This window comes from Lissotriton vulgaris, chromosome 5 (assembly GCF_964263255.1).
Source record: "Lissotriton vulgaris chromosome 5, aLisVul1.2, whole genome shotgun sequence".
Classification (NCBI taxonomy): domain Eukaryota; kingdom Metazoa; phylum Chordata; class Amphibia; order Caudata; family Salamandridae; genus Lissotriton; species Lissotriton vulgaris.
The window spans coordinates 1,306,459,356-1,306,477,151 of NC_141693.1; the positions used below are offsets into that span (position 1 = coordinate 1,306,459,356).

At 47.4% G+C, this 17,796-nt stretch overlaps 1 protein-coding gene across 1 annotated transcript in view; it reads right to left on the minus strand.

Moving 5' to 3' along the window:
• GRM4 (glutamate metabotropic receptor 4) overlaps positions 1-17,796 on the minus strand; it is a 1,245,640-nt gene that overhangs the window by 770,690 nt on the left and 457,154 nt on the right. The window lies entirely within an intron of this gene.

Here is a 17,796-nt window from a genome sequence, read left to right on the forward strand (position 1 = left end):
CTATATTTGGAGAGAGAGTGCCCGAAAAAGGTCTGGGGTCCCTGGCTCCAATACTATGGTTTAGATATGAGAGAAGGGACTGAAAGGCCCTCCTCACCGCAACCTGTGTGAAATGTGAGAACGAATGGTGGACTTTAAAATGTTTGATGACCCTGTCTACGATAATGACTAATTGTACTATTGCCTGTTTGACTGACTATGCTTCCACTCCCGGGTATTTCTGGTTCTTGATGCAAGGTTATGCATCTCAAGTTGTTGGCAAGAAAATCTTAATAAAATTGAAATTGAATGGTAATGATGTCCCAACCATAAGGTTCTACATTGACATAATTTGGCTGTGACAGCCTTTTGCAAACAGAAGGCAATATCTCATTGGTGAAACAGAGGATGATGTGGTGATGATTGTAAGTTGTCAATCATAGTTGCCACAGTGGCTAAGCAGTGATAAACTAGCAAGAACCGAGCCCTCAAAGGTTCTGCCTCCTATTTTTACGACATCTGAGCTGCTGGGAGGCAGCTGAATCTTCACCAAACACTAACCTTGAGCAAGGTGATGCAGGCATGCAATGCTTTAAATAGATGTGCAGGTACTCGCTATCGAGAGTACTTATTTGCTCCTGAATAGTCTTGGTACTCTCCAATTAAATGCATTGCAGCAATGCTGAGCAGGTCAGATACTCTTCCCTCAGTAACAGACAGTACCTGCCCAGTGAAAGCACTGCAGACATACAAAATCCTTGTGCAGGTCTGGGAGCTACAACCTTCTCAGTGGGAATCTGGGTGTAAAATATGTGGCTCAATGGCCAGAGCTGATGACTTTGGAATGGCAAAAAAAGGTTCTAGTACCTGCGTCGGCTCAAAATCCTGTGATACTGGGTAAATCACTGTTAGAATTGGAGGTCCCTAGTTGGCAGTGGCTTGCACCCCGTCCAAGTAGGGGTCTGTCTTTCTAGTAAGGATAAAAAAGTTACAGACTCTAAATAACCCATGCTTGGCACGAGCAGACAGACTTATCCCATAGGCAATGTGTAAAGTATTTGTACCCAAACACACAGTAAGACAGTAAAAACACTACACATAGACACAACACTAGTTTAGAAAAATCAAGTATCTTTATCTAAACCAAAAAAGACCAAAACAACAAATATCCAACATGCATATCTCAAAATATCACTTTTCAAATGCATCAAGCAATTCTGTCCATAGAAATCTATTGATGCGTGATTTTACACAATGTACCTTTAGATGCGTCAAAATTCAAAAGGCCAAACAGCAGCAGAGAAGGGAAGCATCAGGAATACACAGCAATGCGTCAGTTTATGAGCCCTTGAGGATGTGATGTGTCACTTCTACTACCACGCAGGAGAAGTGTTGTGCCAAATCCGGACTATATGGAGAAGAACATGCGTCGAAATCCAGGCGATTCTGGTCTTTAGGTGCTGCATCAGAAAACCTGTCACACAAGTGTGATTCGTTGAAATGTGGACAATGCGCCAGCAGCAAAACAGGTGTTGTGTCGAATTCTTCAGCTGCAGTGCTATGATGCCGCAATTCTTTTAGCCACACACCAGGGCCTGCATCAGAGTCGGTGCAGGGATCTTAGACTACGGAGAACAGTGCACAGGACTTGGCGTGCAGCAGAGTTTTCAGCCACTGACAGGCGCTGTGTCGATTAGTTGCCCGCATGGCTGTGGTGTGTGGAAATTCTTACTGTACTTACTGTACTGTATCAGAAAAATAGACGCTGGAAAGGCGATGCATAGATTTTCAGGTTTCTTTAGTTGTTTGCCGTTCTTTGCAGCAGGAACAACCTCCAAGGACCAAGATCTTGAGTTGGCACCACAAAGCAGGTCAGAACTCCCCGCAATTAAGTTCAAGGATGCTGCAGGTGAAGCCTTTGGGTCCCTGAGACTTCAGAACACAAGGCAAGCTCTGAATCAAGCCCTTGATGATCTTCTTTAATCAGGATGCCACAGCAGGGCAAACGTTGCAGTCCTTTCCTCTGCCCACAGACAAAAGCAGCAACTGCAGGTCAACCCAACAAGGCAACATACAGCAACGGGCCATACTCCTCCTAGCAGCTCTTCAGCTCTTCTTCTTGGCAGGGTTGTCTTAGTTCCAGAAGTGATCTAAAGGTCTGGGGTTTTAGGCCCAATACTTATCCCATTTTCGCTTTTTAGTCTCTCTTTCAAGAGTCTCTTAGTTGAGTAAAAAACAGTTCTGCTCTCCCTGGTCCAGCTTCTCTACAGAAGGCGGAGACAACATTGTGCAGAGCAGACACAGCCTATTCAGATGTTAGTGAAAACTGCTCCCACCACTCTAAATGCAGAAAGGTAATTTCTATGAGTTACCAAGAAAAGGCAGGACACACCTCAACCCCCCTTGTGACTGTCTAGAGTGAGTGCACATCCCCAGCTCCTGTCACTCCAAAACCAGACAGTAAACATCCAAACAGGCCGAGGTACACAGGACGGTTAAACAAAAAAAATACCCGCTTTCTAAAAGTGGCATTTTTAAACGCACAATTTAAAAACCACCTTTACTAGAAGGTGGGTTATAAAATTCTGAGTTCAGAGAGCCTAAACTCCAAATCTCTAGCTGTTCCCAATTGAAAGTTTCACATGTAAAATGTTACAAGGCAGCTCCAATGCTAGCTTATGGGAGAGCTGGTGCCTGCAATAGTGAAAAACGAAATGCACAGTATTTCACCATCAGGACATGTAACACATGCCAGAACATGTCCTTCCTTTCATATACACTGCACCCTGCCCATCGTGATACCTTGGACCTACCTTAGGAGTGGCTAACATGTAGTGAAAGGAAAGGGTTAAGCCTGGAAAGTGGGTGCAATTGACAGGTCAACATAGCACTTAAAACTGCACAGAGACACTGCAGTGGCAGGTGTGAGTTACATTTAAGAAAGGGCTACTTGTGTGGGTGGCACACCCAGTGATGCAGGCCCACTATTAGCATTAGAGTTACAGGCCCTGGCACCCTTGGTGCTCTTTACTAGGGACTTACCAGACGGGCCGGACCGTGAACTGAACCCGTCCCTGGTAAAGGGCTTGGCCGGCTCCAGGGGTGGTGGATAGGGGGTGCTAGCGGAAGGAAAGTATTGTGCCGCTTTTGTTGCTGGGAGCTGATATTGCAACTGTGCTGCAAAACCAACCCTCAGTAACAAAAACGGCCCCCAGGGGTCTAAAACCGGCCCCACACTGGCGGCCCACCGGGGCAAGGCCTGTGCCCACTGCGGGCAGTCCGGCCCTGCTTGCCAGTAACTCAAATATGCCAATCATAATAACAATGTACACAGGAAGCACTTTCACTTTGACACTGATCAGCAGTGGCATCTTGCCCAAATCTAAGCCAGCAAAAACGAAATCCAACACACAGTCAAAAATGCAGGACGTAGAGGCAAAAAGTCAGGGGAAACCCTGCCAAGGATGTAAGTCTATCAATCACTAAATCTCCCTGAAAAAATCTGACCACCTGTAATGTGATCTGGTGCTCATGTGGAGCACTCTAATGTCTATAGGGAAAATTCAGCTAAAAATTAAAAAAAGCATATGCTTTGCAAGAGATTTTGCTCTGCAGCTGATCTTCTGAAATATGTTTAAATCCTTTTTGTGAACATAAAACCTGTACGAAAGGTCGAGTCAGAAAGAGAGGACAAAATAAACACACAAAACTAGGTAAACACAGGTCAAGAGACAGCAAGATGGCTTGAGGAAGAAGGGAGCGTGTGTGCGAGAGAGAGAGAGGGCAACGTACAGGAGAAGAAGGAGGGATGAAGAGGACTGAGTCAAGGAAATGAGATAAGCAAAGAAAAGGAGAGAGTGTGAGAGGGAGAAGCAGTGGGAGACAGGGAGAGCAGGCACTGAGGCAGGGAGAGAAGGCTCAGCCACTGAGGCAGGATCCGCGCAGAGATAATGATGACGAGAACAATAGATGGAGGGCGGTGAAGCTTTCACTCCACGGGGAGCTCGTGTGATCCCGCTCAGGTGCATGTCAACTCGCCGTGCTTCTGAGGGTTGAGGCGTGGAGGCGGTTCCTTGAAGCCAGCAGGGCTTCCTCTCTCTTTTTTCTCACAAAGCTGCAAAAATCAAAGAGGCTTCCTCTGAGCCCGCAACGGAAGGCGAGAGGTGGGAAACTGCATAGAAATCGAATTCAAAAATGAAGTTAGGTCACCCTACAAGCTGGGGGTCCCCGTGCTCTCATTTTAGGGGGAAGGCTTATACTGGGAGCCATTGCAGCATTCTCTAAGTCCTAACAGAGCCAAAAAGCCTGGGAGGTCCCTGGGCGAAGGACCTCTCCTGATGCGGACCTCTCCTGATGCGTTTGCCAAAATGCCTCATAATTGAAAGTAAGCAGCGCTCACGATTATTTGCAATCCATAGGCTTAGCCGCACACACTAAATGTCTCTCAACAATGTTCTATCAATCAATCCTAAGCCATCACCCACCCCTAAACTTTAAACACTCCTTAAGTCTCCAATATCCTTTTCCCCATTTTCCAACCCTTTCGTCTGTGAACTTCTTAAACTTTCTTCCTTACTTTGGAATCTCCATCAACTTCCTTTCAAGGCTGCCTCCTAGTCCTTCTTTGATCAAATCTTTCCCGGTACTTCTCCTCTCCCAGCCTTCCCAGCTCTCCCCCTGCAATAACTTGAGCTGTCTCTTTCTGCTTACTTCTAGCGACAACCAAAGCAAACATAATATATACTGGGCTCTCACCACTGCGGATGATAAACGTGCCTAGATAGCTGACCCTGTAGAACTACATTTCCCAGGTATCTTGCTCTACGATACAGAATCTCAAAGGACTCCATACCTTGATACAAGTACAGCCTTATTTTCCATACTGCTATGGCTATGCCTTAATTAAGTAATGTCTACGAAACTCGTGGGGACTTTCTTTTCCCCTCGTCAAGAAAACATTGCAACAAATCAAATCGAGTTTCATTTCTTCAGGCCACAGATGTGTAATATTATTTGGATCGTTTGTTGTAGCTATTGAAGATTGCATCTAACACTTTCTGTATAGATTATGTTATTGGTACAAGAACAAAAACATTGTTTTAATGTTTTATTATCAATTGATCTACTGACCTGATCTTCTACGCTTGACAATAAAACAGGACGTCAAGGTTTGAATGTTCACTGTGTGATATGCAGATATATATGGTTACTTGAAGGCGTGCTCCAGAGTCTAAGCCACATTTTTATTTCATTTACACAGCGCTACCTGCTTCCAGACACAACCATGGAACCTGTACCAAGGTGGGCAGTGAGATTCTCGCCGCCCGATGGATTGAGAAATCTCTCAGGCGCATGTGTACTTTCGCGATGATGCGATATGTCCCCCAACGTAATACATCAGTGCATCATTTGTGGCATTCCCAATGTCCTCTCGTGAAGAGTGTTTCACTTAGTCCTGGTGAGGTCCGCTTTGCTGACCACAATGAGGACTTCTGACATCAGTTGGTGTGAACTAGACGCACACCCACTGAAAACTCAGGGAGTGTAAGGTACACTTTGAGGAGGCGTACTTGCCAGGCTAAGCAAGCAGGTTAAAAATCAAGAGAACAAGGTGTGAGAAGTTTGGGAGCTATGTACACCGGCCTCTGTGCTGCCCCCTCAAAACGCTTGAACAACAATTTCTCTGCAGTGTATTATAATTGCATTTATAAAGCGCTTACGACCCCTACGAGGACAAGATGGAGGATCATTAGCAAAGCTGAGTGAAGAAGTCCCAGAATCGGAGTCATGTAATTTGTTTCTGGGAAAGAGCCACAGTGGCCTACTGGACAAACGAGAAAATTCACGGTGGGCGGGCAGGACATAATTAATTTGAACAGAAGCATCCATCAGTTAAAATTTAATTAAGTCAGGCCTTGGTCGGTCTGCGCCAGGGCCGCCCTACTTTTAAGTCGCCTGGGTCTTGACAGCTCCTCCTGCCTGGCCGACTTTTGCCGCAGAGAGCAGTGCAAGGGCAGAGCTGTGCAACCTGCCTTAGATCGGGGATAAAAATGCTTGAATAAGAGATAAAGTTGCATTGGCAGAGCCATGAAGGGAAATGTCTCGCAGAGTTGAGTGCAGAGGGGCTCGTTAGAGCTGCATTGCTGTAGCTGTTGTGAGCCTTATAGCTGGAGTTGATGGAGTACAGAAGTGGCTAGAGTGGATTCCGCCGAGCTGTGTGAGGCCTGGATTGGAACAGCAGGGGATGCAGAAAGATGTCTTTTTTTGAGAGAACTTTGATCAGATTATCCCTCTGGCTTCAATTAATGTTCACTTTATAGTGTGAATTGAAACAAGCACCAGATGAGAGGGGGTGGGGATAAACTTGCTGAATATGGCTTCCAATGGAAATCGCATTTTGCTAAAATGACAGATTTTCAAGGGTACAGTTTCTCTTTTTGATCTTAGTCTCTCTCAGCCGCAACAGAGAGGGACGCCTAGTGCAAGATTTATCCCCAGATGAAAGGCCTCCTCGCTTTAAGGTACATAATGAGCAAAGAAAGCAACGCGCTCCAGGAGATGCTACTATCCCAGCAGGCACCCCAGCGCCTGCCAAGAGAGCAGTCATTAGCCCAAACAAGAAACCACTGCCTGAGAGATGTGACGCGTCTCGGAGTCACTACTGACACCGCTGTCGCGGTTACCTGCGACTCTGAGCAGCGGGCCTTGCTACAACAACACATCCCAATGGATTCTGCTCAAAGCCCGTCTTCTAATAGGCCACGCTGGCCCATTTCTGCCAAGCTTGAAGTCCCTTGCTTGCAAATACCCTGTACCCAGCAATCTTTCCGTGCTCCCATCTGAATAGTTTTTTAGCTCACTGTTGCTTCTTGCGTCTCCCTGTCCCACTATCACTCACTCTCCGTCAGTGTCCAAGAACTGATCGACAGCGCCTGTGACTGAGGGAAGAGCAACTGCACAACTGAGCCCCAGCCGGTCCCAAAGTTAAGGTCTGTTGTGAGTGTTTAACACTCCAGCCCGTTCCCAGTGTAATCTGTAACCGAATAATGAGATCCGAGCCAGAGCTTCTTAATTAACAATCCTGGCGGTGCCAATATGGTACATTCCACCGCCATCAGCAGCGCGCGCCCAGCCTTTCATGTTACAAGCTTTTATAATTAAGAGGAATCTTTAAGGTGTCCTCCTTTCGGAACCTCAGGACCGAGGAAGAGGACAACTGTTCACCCATGGTGATTGCATTTCACTCCGAGGCATGGGGGCAGCCAGGACCAACTCTAATGCCCCCCCTCATTCTACCGAGCAAGTACCTGCTGCCGGGGCAATGATTCGCGATACAAACGTCATCTCTGCTGAGACATGTGTCAAATATTAGAGGTAAACCTTTTCTGTATTAAGGGCGTCTCCCGGTTAGGACATGTTGCACTTCTCTGATGTGGCCTTAGCAAAAAAACAAAAAAAACTACCAAACTAAGTACACCTGACGTCATTCAATCAATTTCTCCAGTCACTTAGATGTCAGAGGTTCGCATCTCACAAAGCAGGGATATTCGCTCTAACAGATGCACGGTCAGGTTGCATATAGGTAGCACAACAGCTTCATAAGGGCAACTGCTGAAGTCACACAAACGACACCAGCTCGCGTTATGGACAACAACATTGCCACTCAGGATTCAAGGATGTTACAAGGTCAGATGTTCTCAGGAAACAGCTATAGCATATTAAATCCTTGGACATAAACATATCTACCAGTTTGCAAGGATTTTTCAAGCACAACATAACACAGATTTCTATTGGGCAACGCAATTTCAAAGGTTCAGACCCCTTACAGCCAATTTATCTTTCGGGTACTACATATCTCACATATCACGATAACATGAATATTTCTCTCCCACACATCAGTGGCTGGTCATTAGATAGCTAGCAATCCAGCAGTTGCACAGGTCCCAAGGGCTAAGGTCTTCAACAACAGACCTGTCTCTTAGATTACAGAGGTATTGAGAGATCAGACTTCAGAGGCAGCACTGTCTCTAACATTACACTTCTTTGAGAAGCTCAAAGACAGTTCTTGTTGCACGCCTTTAACTTAGGCCTTTAACCCGGCCATCCTTGATGCCCTCACCCGTTACCGGATAACCGGCTCTAAGCACTCAGACGGGCTTGATAATAGGCGACCATGTCTGTTCCTTGCTCCCCGGGTATTTGTATACATTGGTAAAGCTTGTCAAGCTGCCCCAGGTGCCCACAAGGGACTATGCGTCTGTTGGTGAGTACGTGTCTCCGCGTGCCCGCAGGGACCGTGATGACACAGGTCTTGTTCAAGCAGTTAGGGCTAATTCCAAAACCTGCGTAATGAATTTCATGCTAATCTAACTCAGAGGCTGCGGATCCGCAACGTGATCAGATGTTGTGATTTAATTAGAATTCCCTCCATCACGTCGTTAGGAACCGAGCCGTTAATTAGAAGTGGATAATAAAGCTCAAGGGGCTGAGGGAACCCAAGCCCGTGAACGGTGTGACCAGCCTGCTGCGAGGCTGCTCCATCGGTAGAGCCACAAGCGAGCCGAGCGCAGCGCCTTTGAAGAGCCTGGTCGCTACTGCGGCGAAAGAAGCCATGACTAGTCTTTATCTACTTTCTGGAGGGCAGCTGCCCACAACTCTTCTGGATTCTAGAGAGATGGGCCCTCTCATTCCCTATTACTAGCTGAGGAGCTTTGTCCACCAAAGCCCTTGTTTCCTACCCCAATTTCAGCTAGCGATGACATTTAGGCAGGTACAGTTAAATGCTAAAAGCTGTTATATTCATGAGGCTTCTCAATAACCAGGTACAGCTTAACTGCAGCCTTCTCCCAGTCACTCGAATCCTACATGACCACAGAAGGGGCAAGATGGCCTTCCCGTCTCTGACACTGCCAATGGCATGGTCTTCACTAGAGGCTCAATGGAACCTTTCTCTATCGCAGAACCTTATCCCCAATGGACTACACTGACCTACTCTGGAGAGAGGTTCTTGCTCGTTCATCTGTGCTTATAGAGTATGTAAAGTTATGTAAGCATTTATGAGTAATTAGGGGATGCTTGCATCCTTTGCCACTGACAAGGCAAACCTTTTTCAGTTAGAATTAATTTTTTGGGGTGGTTTGTTTCCCTCCCCTAGTCTTACCCTACCACTCCTCTCCTATTTTTTAATCTCTTTTCTAATGAGCTATGTAACTTCGCATTTACCTGGCCCTTACCACCCTTTTTTGCCAATGTAGTGCCTTTTCAATGCACGTCTTTGCTGCTCCTGCATTGGTAGGCTCCCGAACAGATTTTAGTGTTTCTACTTCCGTCCTGTGCCTTTTAAGGGGATACAATTGTGTTATATATTTGTTTAATTTGATACGTGATGATTCTGCATTTTCATTTTCTCTTTTACCTTTAAATGTTCCACCTGGGGTGCTTATTCCTAATAATCCCACCCTCCATCTCGAAAAGTCTGGTTCCTGCATTCTTCCGTGCTATTTTCTGTGGAACAAGCCGCCCAGTACTCATCTGCCTTCCAGAGAGCTGAGGCGCTATTGTTGTGCACGTGCCCATTTAATATTCAGTTCATATGACTTTTATCTGTGTTCTCTAGAGTACTGCTCTTGTACATAGCTACATATATTTTGCAAACTCTACTTGTTGTTTGCATTTGTGTGCATGAAAACCTGGCATTGTCAAGCCCGGGTATTGAATCTAGAGTAAAGAAAAGGATGGTTTCTCCCCAATCCATGCTCCTGTCTGACCTCCTGAGATACTAATATTGATGTTTTTATTATGTTCATAAAACTGAGGGGTATATTTACAAGGAAACTGTTGAAGCGCGGTGCTAAACCAAAAATTCTAACACCGTGCTCCGACAGTTTCAAAAAGCAGGGATGCACTGTATTTACAAGAATGCGGCACACCCCTGCGTTTCCCCTAGCGCTGGAGCTAAATGTAGCTTCCTTGCACCATTGCAGGCACCCTTGCACCATAGTGCCTGGTTGACTGCGTTCCAGGGATCGATTGTCGATGCAGGAAGGTGTCCCTTCCTGCACATAAAAAATCTATGATGGCGATTTGTAACTTCTATGTGTGCTGCAGAATGGATTTATTTTAGGCGATGCCCCATATTTACGCCACCCTTTTAAATAGGGGGCAGCATCAAAAAGCAATGGGTGTTGCGGGGAATACCCACAGCAACACCCATTGCCTGCCCCTTTGCTGCAGCGGACTGCTGAGGTAAGGGGCATATTTACAAGATGGCGTTAAGCCATGTTAAATGGCTTTACGCCACCTTGTAAATATTGAGCAGGGCACTGCTCATTACAAGTGACATTCCTGTGGTGCAATGCCCTTGTAAATATGCTCCTTACTTCTGCCGGGGAGAAGTGGCAAGATTAAAAAGCCTAAGAGAATTATTTACAAGCCTCTTGCGCTGCTGGCGCGTCACTTTTAATATGGCAGTGCAAGGGGCTCCTGGAAAGGGCCTTTATTATGAGTAGACTGGAAAACTACCTCTCCATCACCGGAGTTAACATTATCTGGGGCACCAGTCACTCCATGGGTAGGGAAAATGCGGCTCAACACCATTTGGGTCCTGAGGATCCAGTAAAAAGTGCTGAATTATATGAGGACTCGATAATCCAGGCTCTAATTACCCTTGTAATTCCTCACTTTGGCTGCTGGAATCAGATCTGTAATGTCCCACAGATCTCACAGTTCTGCTGTTACTGACCTCAGCAGAATACATACATGGCCACTCACAAGGATGACAAATGAAAGGAATGTGTGTTTTTCTAATTATTCCTGATTGCCGTCATTCCAAGAATTTATACATTTTTCTCCGAAAAATGTCTTTTCACTTCTGCTTTCTCCAATGTATTAATGCTCTGATATGTAGATGTCTCTACCATATGTCCTCTTTCCTGCCACCTCTGTCTCCTGCCTTCCTGAGTATGTTGCAGTATGATTTTGAACCTCTCGTCCTATGATTCCTGAGGCAAGCGGTGCACCGTCTTGGCGAAGCTCTCCAATGGTCTGTCGTTGGACTATCTTTATCCCTCTGAGATGAGGTTTCCAGAGCCAGCCATTACACGGCAGAAAAGACTGTCCACTCATGTATTTATTGTTAACATATTTTACTAATTTTTCCACAAAATCCTCCTTTTTTATGCATATCAACATTACTGAGTTACTCCACAGTGCCTTGTCACTCTACCTGTAATGCTTGAAGTCGGTGGAAATTGTACATCTTAAGCTGCAAAAATACTAAGGTCCTCTAAAGCTATCACTGATAAAGGCACTCAAAGGGAGCATAAAGCTGATGATTGTGCCACCTGAGCACCCTACATTCCCAGTGTGTGCTCCATTTCCAAGCACTGTTTTTCTCCTGTCACTTCTCCAGCTGTAGCGCCACGCCATCACTTCGTGGGAAAATATATGTGAGAATTGTGGGATGGCATTATTGTTCACACCTGAAAAGAAGATGGCACCGGACTGCAGGCAACCACATAAATTGCAAGTTGTGTCAAATTCTTAATTGGATGTATTAATGTTGCATTTCTTTTTCTGTAATATTTTGTTTTTGTGCACAAAGTTGAGTTAAGAATCAACAGGTGGTGTTTTGCCATTTTAAAGCAGTAAGAGTATTTACTAGATTGTATTTGTATGTGATACTACATGTGCTATGCAGCGAGTACTTTACAAAGCCCCCACGTTTTTCCTTGATATCTCTGCTTGATTAGTCTGATTACCTGACATCTGTTTTGGCCCCAAAACCTGTAAAGGTGGCAATTCTGGATATATCTTTGAAATTCCTTGAAGAGTTATGTGACCCTCTGAAGAGACTTTCCAAAGTAGGCCTGTTCTGGTGCTCACTTCTTGACCAGCAGTGACAGATGATGCCACTACCATTCTCACCCTCCTGTCAGGGCCTACTGGGGTGCTCCTGGATAAAGCTGCAGTTTCCATCTCCACCTTCACCATATCGTGTTAAGGGTTCCCACTTGTCAGTTTTTGCTGACGGTATCTATGGTGTCTGACGGAGATTGTTTTCTTTTGCCTTGTGCATGGTTAGAGTTTTGCTTGATTCAAAATGGAGATCACTTTTTATGACTTTACATTTCCTTAATGACTGTATTCCTAGTCTAAGAAGGCCGTCATTGACTTCTGGGTTGATGATCCTTCACTTTCGAATTAAAGGGGTTCTGACAGTACATAAGCTAGCAGTTCCTTCTAGTCTATGCTATAGTCTTTATGTTCTTTCACTGCTTACCAGTATGCTCACTCAGCCCCTTCCTTTATATGTACCTTTTTAGGTCGAGCCTATAGCTGCAGCGCATATGCGCTGCTGCTTTGCGAGGCATGCAGTATTTAATATGGAGTGGAAGCTTTGTGGAAGCTCTGCCCACTCTTTGCTCATCTTTTTTATTGGCTTGTGTCTTTGTCCTCCATAAATACTGTCTTCTGATTCATTTTGAGGCTTGTTAGTCCTGCCTTATGATGACTATATCCTCATTTGTCATTCCCCATGGCTACTGGCCCCTTTACTTTGAGTGTAACACCGTACGTGGACTGTGAGCACTTCTTTGTGCGCCCTTCTACCGTGCTGGCACTCCCATTGTCCGTGCCTCCATCCTCCCTCCCATTGTCCGGTGATGCAATGCAATAGGTCTCATGTAAATGCGAGTCCTTTGCATTGCAAATGCTTGTTTGAGTAGTTGGCGAAGAGCAGATAGAGGTGCACAAGTAGATAAGTCTGTTCTGGGAGGGGTCAGAGTCCAGCGAGCGACAGGAAGTGCTCCAGGGAACGCTCGAGAGACATTAGCATGTGGCGGGCGTTGACGTTACTTCATTATTGAGCCCGAGTGGGCGCCCCAGCGTACCATTGAAGAGGTTAATTAACGCACACTGCGCCTGGTGGAATAGGTGTGGCGCAGCGGCCAGGGCACCTGACTCTGGACCACTGGGTTAACAGTTTGATCCTTGGTGCCAGGTTAGTCCAGCACCATGTGACTCTGGGCAATAGCTCCCTTAATCTTCCTGATGGCCCGCAGAGCCTTGCCACCCTTGGGTAATTCTCTGCTTTACAAATACTAGATTTCATTTAATTTTTCCTTTCATTTTGGGGGTGGGGGTGGGGGTGGGGACGGCGAGTGGAACAAAAGGGGTGTGCCGCAGGGAAGCCCGGAGACTCATGCGAAGGGAGGAACGGCAACAAGTGGGAGTGGACGAGAGCGCACCGCGCCCTTATAGCTCCAGGTGATTGCTTCGAGGAGGTAGACAGCCCCTCGTCCCCCTCTACCCGGGCATTGGATAGATGACGTGGAGCAGCAGCATGAGCAGTGGGTACAGCAGCGTGAAGGAGGACAACTCCACGTGCGAGGAAATCTTCTAAACCGCCCGCACTTCCCTGCGGCCTCCACATGGCAAGGGCCACTGAGCCCGGCAGGTGAGTGAGGTAGTACCGCGGGGTTCACAGTTCAAGCTGCTAGCCCATTTCACTTTAAATACACCCAGATGGAACTGACAACACCATACAGTAACGCTTTCTTGCATGCCACGTAAAGCAGAGTTTTCAAAATATAATTGTCCACAGTATCTTGTATATACTGGGGATATCAGATTATAGCCAACAGAAAGAAGAGTGAGGGCTCTTTATTGTATGTGATTCAAAGTAAACCCTAGACTGGCATTTCATTCTTACTGTACACGGTTCGGGATCTCTGCTTGTACTGAATCCCACCCCAAGGCAAGTGGTGTATCTTCCTGCAGGTTCCTTGCAGACCATGTCCGCATTTAGTGTTACTTATTATCGGTTAGCTTCTTTGCTATTAAACTTATTATTTTGAAACCCTTCCCTTCTTCAAGGTGCTATGGGCATGTGCCTTCTCTCTTTGTGGCTGTCACTGGGAAAGGGGTGTGGGCGAAAACACAACCATAGTGCCACCAGTTGCTGTTTGTTTGCTTGTTGCCTGAACTTTGCACTTCGTTTATTGCCCTGCCTCTCATTCATGTTTTATGTGGAATCGATAATTCCCAAAAAGAGAACTGCTATTTGATACACGTTAATGGACTGTATTTATTTTATTTGCAAACTTTTTATAGCGCTGAGCTGCAAGCTAAACTACATCTGGGAACTTTTTAGTGCACTTAGTAAATCCTGGAAGTTCGACAAACCATTGATCTACAGAGCTTCCCTAACTATACTATAGCCACCATCGTAGAAGCTGTAATTGCCTGTATTTCCGACCACTAACACAGTCTGTTATATTCCATCCTTCCGAGATCACTAGAGGAGTGGGTGAGGGGTATGTAAGTGCACTGCTTCTGTGCAGTCATGGTCTCCCACAGAACCGGTTACAGATGGAATTTCCCAGCAGTACTATGTACAATAAGTTTGGGTGAGTATTTGCAGGAGGGGCCAGTGGGCCGAGCGCTCACAAGACGCCTTTTTTGAATTCTCGAAAAACAGGCTTCAGGAAGGTCAGTCAGATTTTTGTTTACGACGTCTGAACCGCCGGGCCTTCCCTTTGCATTAACACGTTTATACTCACTTTAATTACTATCAAATGTGGAGGAGTGTGGCTCAATGGTTAGAGCGGCAGACCCTGATGCAGCGTTCCGGCCAGGGACCAGGGTTCAATTCCCGCCTTGGTGGGGTCTTGGGCTCAATTTCCTCGGACCTATTAATTCTCTCCTTTGTGCCTATTCTAATCACGGGCCCCACATTGCAACTCTGGGCAATAGCTTGCATAGCCTCCACACCGGCCCCAACAGCGCTAAGGATGCCCCGGTTACTTACCGGTAATCTTCATTACTCCGAGTCCATGTCTTCCTCGCCACAGTAATAACATATGAGCCTCCGGCTCCACACAGAACTCCAAGTAAAATAAAAGAGCAGCGCTCTAGTCTCCCCTCCCTCCTCCAATATGGCCCCAGAGGCTTCATCCAATCCTATAAAAGGATACATACCAACCAGCCCAGCCTGAAAAACCAAGCCGCAGACATGAAGCCACCACCAGGGCCGGGAGGGAAGGGAAACTATACTGTGGCGAGGAAGACATGGACTCGGAGTAATGAAGATTACCGGTAAGTAACCGGGGCATTACCTCCTCGTCCTGTCTTCCTCGCCACAGTAATAACATATGAGCCGATACCAAAGCAATCAGCTTCATGTAAGGAAAACAGACCACACCATCAGTGCAGCGAAAAACACAGTTTATTAGACAGAGGCACAACAACCCAAAAATTGGACAACCTCTGAAGGCACCCCAGCAGATAAAACAGAAGAGGCAAATGAAACAGAACCCCCACCCCCAATCTGGAGGCGGTAATGGGACATGAAGGTATGCGGAGAAGACCATGTAGCAGCCCAGCAAACCTCCACCATAGACACCCCTCTGAAATAAGCCCAGGATACAGCAACAGACCTGGTGGAACGACCCTGAACAGGAAGTGATGGAACCACAGAGACCGAAGCATAAGCCAAAAGAATGGCCTCCTTAATCCACCGACTGATCGTGGACAGGGAGGGTTTCAAACCCTGACGGGACAACCCAAAATTCACAAACAAGTTGGCCACATTACAAAAGGAAGACTTGCGAGACAAATAAATTAGCAAGGCATGCCGAACATCCAAGAGGTGCATAAGGGACTCCTCAGCCGAGGAAGGATCAGGACAAAGAACCGGAAGAACCACCTCAGCCGACCGGTGAAAATAAGAATCCACCTCAGGAACAAAGGTAGGATGAGGGCGCAAGACCACACGGACCGCCAAAACCAACAAAAATGGGGCAGAACGAAGGAAAGCACCCAACTCACCCACACGTCTGGCAGAGGCAATCGCCACAAGAAACACCACCTTGAGAGTCAAAAACTTCAAGTCCACAGACTCCAAAGGCTCGAAAGGAGCCAACAGCAAGGAATGCAAAACCAAAGGAAGGTCCCAAGGAGGAGGACACCCGATAGGACGGGGGCGCTGGAAAGAAAGAGACTTAAAAGTCGAGCAACCAACGGAGAAATGTAAACCAAAGGCAGGACATGAAATGCCCTAATGGCGGCCCATGGAGCCCGAAGGGTCGAAATGGCCAAACCCAACACAAACCCATCGTTCAGAAAGTCCAGAATGTGGGCCGGATCCAAAGAAACCAACGACAGCCCATGACCAACACACCAAGAAGCAAAATGATCCCAATGCGTGGCGTAAGACTTAAGCGTAGAAGGCCCCCGGGACTGCTGAATGACACCAGCCACAGCCACCGAACAACCCTCACGCAACCGAGACTCCCGCTCAAGAGCCAGGCCTGCCGACCCAGGGAACGGAACACAGGCAGAGGAAGAAGAGGACCCATCAGAGGATACGGCACGAACGGCAAGGGCCACCCCGGAGACACATCCAATTCCCCCAGAAGGGGAAACCAAGGGCAACGCTCCCAACAAGGAGCAATCAGAAGCACCAACGACCCCTCCCTCTTGATCGTCTGTAACACAGCCGGAAGTAGGGGAACAGGGGGAAATGCATACAGCAGACCCTCTGGCCAAGGGAACGAAAAGGGCGTCCACCCTCCAGGCATCCCGGCAAGGCATAATCGTGCAAAAACAACGGGTCAGGGCATTGTCCTGGGAGGCAAACAGGTCCACAATCGGACAACCAAACATCACCAGCAACCTCCTGAACATCCACCTCGTGAGAGACAAGGACCCCATGGAAGGAAACACCCGGCGCAGACAATCCGCCACAGTGTTCTCCGCACCAGGCAGGCAGATGGCAGACAGGTACTCCAGATGCACTTCCGCCCAAGAACCAATCCGACGAGCCAGGCAACTGAGGGAGCGAACCCTGCAGCTCCCTTGATGGTACACATAAGACATCACCACCTGATTGTCCGTCCGGATCCGCACGCGGTGACCCTGAACAAGATCCGAGAAGTCCAACAGACCCAGAAGGACGGCCTTCAACTCCTTGTAGTTGGAGGAACATGACAATACAGACCGAGGCCAAACCCCCTGGGCCGTCGAATCCCCCAGAGTAGCACCCCACCCCAGCAGGCCGGCATCGGTAGTGACCACGCGGGTGGGAACAATCAGAAAGGGGCGGCCCTTGGACAGACGACCCTCGACCAACCACCAACTCAGGATCACCCGAACATCCTCCGACATAGGAACCCCCATATTGAGGGAACAGGGGTCCCAATGCGACAAAATGAGGGACACCACCGGGTATAAGTGGAGGCGAGCCCACGGCACCGTCAACAAGGAAGCCGACATCAGACCCTGAACCCTTAACCACAGGCTCACAGGATGAGAATGCCCCACCAACAGGGCACGGACTGCAGACATCAGGGACAGAACGCGGGGAGGGGGCAGGAACACCATCCCCAACCGAGTCTTGAACAGAGCCCCAATGAAAGGCAATTCCAATAGGAGGAGCCAGAATCCTAGTAAAGACCCGGGGAGCAGAGCAGAGTCCAAAAGGCAATACCTGGAATAGGTAATGACGACCCTGTACACAAAACCGGAAAAACCTCTGAAAGTCCGGATGAAGAGGAACCAGTAGGTAAGCATCTCACAGGTCTATCGATGCAAGGAAATCCCCCTGAGATATCAGAGGAAGGATCAAAGGAAGGGAAACCATCTTGAACCGTAGGTGAGGGATGAAAGTATTCACCCACTTCAGGTCCATCACAGGCCGAAGATCCCCGGTGTGCTTGGACACCAGGAAAAGTATCGAATACACCCCTCTGCCCAACTGATCGACGGGCACAGGAACGATCGCCTTCATGACCACCAGGGAAGCAACGCCGACCAAAA